This window comes from Triticum aestivum, chromosome 7D, assembly GCF_018294505.1.
Source record: "Triticum aestivum cultivar Chinese Spring chromosome 7D, IWGSC CS RefSeq v2.1, whole genome shotgun sequence".
Classification (NCBI taxonomy): Eukaryota; Viridiplantae; Streptophyta; class Magnoliopsida; order Poales; family Poaceae; genus Triticum; species Triticum aestivum.
In genome coordinates this window covers 111,372,741-111,374,429 of record NC_057814.1, presented here as the reverse complement: position 1 = coordinate 111,374,429, position 1,689 = coordinate 111,372,741, and positions in this window count along the sequence as shown.

The window sequence follows — 1,689 nt, the reverse complement described above, 5'->3', positions numbered from 1 at the left end:
ACGAGAGGCTTCCCGTAATGGTATTTGTGTTCGTCCACCTCCAAGAAATCATAATGTACATCATCGGGCAGGTAATATCCAAGATTGCTATAACCGGCCACCATCCTCGGATCATTAGCGACGATGTCGCTAGACACCTTGAGCGGGGGGCACGATTGGTTCGCTTGTTCGCCGAGCTGGGCAATTTTTTCCCCAGCTCGTCGTTCTTTTAACCTTTGATCACTGACAGTACTTCCCGACCGCTCCACTTCGGCAAATGTCTTTCCAATAATGCGCTCATAGTTGCCTTTCGGCGGAGACTTTGGTGGTTTTGTCAGGGCAGCCAGAGTGCGCTTCGCTTTCACCGGATCTACCTTCTCCTCCGGAGGTGGACGTTTCTTTGCTTTCACCCCTTCAAAGAAGTTCTTCACTTTGGCTCGCACGATCTTCGTGGTTTCCTCCTCGGTCCTCTCGTATGGTAACTTCTCTGGAATCTTCAGAGAAGGACCGAATCTGTATTGCCTCCCACCTCTGGCTGTACTGCTAGACGCCGACAGAGCAGACGGAGCGGCTGCGGCTGTCTTCTTTCCTTGCTTACGAGGCGGAGGAGAAGGACTACGACGCGCCGGAGCAGCCGGAACGGCGGCGGGTCTCTTCCGCCCTTGCTGACGAGGCGGAGAAGGAGGAGGCTGGCTGCTCTGGCGTGCCGGCGCAGGCGGAGAAGGAGGCGGAGTGCCGCCACGCGCCGGAGAAGGAGGCTGAGTGCCCTGATCACTCGCCAGAGGAGGAGGCGGAGTGCCGCCACACGCCGGAGAAGGAGGCTGAGTGCCGCCACGCGCCGGAGAAGGAGGCTGAGTGCCCTGATCACTCGCCGGAGGAGGAGGTGGAGGAGGAGGCGGAGTGCCCTTACTCGCCGGAGGCGTCCAGTTGGGAAGGTTGATGAGCTCCTTCCGCCATAGGCATGGAGTCTTCAGAGCAGAACCCAGCCGAGTCTCCCCTTCACCGGTAGGGTGGTCAAGCTGGAGGTCCTCAAATCCCTCCATTATTTCGTCCACCGTCACCCTAGCATATCCTTCTGGAATCGGACGATAGTGAAAAGTTGCACCGGGTTCAGGAGGTCGAACAGAGCCGACAGCCGCCTTGACTTTGAAGTTCTCCCATCGCATCATAAGGTGGCAATGTTGAGACTCCGTGATAGCATCCACGGGGTAGCTAGCAGGAGCCATCAAGACATGGTCCGGCTGAAGCAGCTCGGTGGAAGCCACACTGCTTCTCCGCTGAGATGGCGGGGTAGCTTCGGGGGTAGTTTCGGCAGGTCGATTGCTGCGAGCTACGTCTCGTTCCTCTAGCGCTTGAACCCTTTTGTGCAGCTTCTGAATTTGGGTCTGCTCCACTTTTTTCCTCCTCTCCTGGCTTTTGTAACCGCCTGTGTCCGGAAAACCAGCCTTCCACAGAACGAAGCCTGGCATGCCTCGTGTCCGTCCAGGGTGCTCAGGATTCCCGAGGGCCATTGTGAGCTCGTCGTTCTCTCTGTCTGGAACGAACGTCCGTTGGTGCACTGCATCGATATAGTGCTGAAGCCTCTTGACTGGTATTCTCATTTGCTCGTCCATCCAAACGCACTTCCCTGATACAGGGCCCAAGGTTCCGCCAGCCCTGAAGAACCAAGTCCGGCAACGGTCTGGCCAGTTCATTGTCTCTGGTTCGATC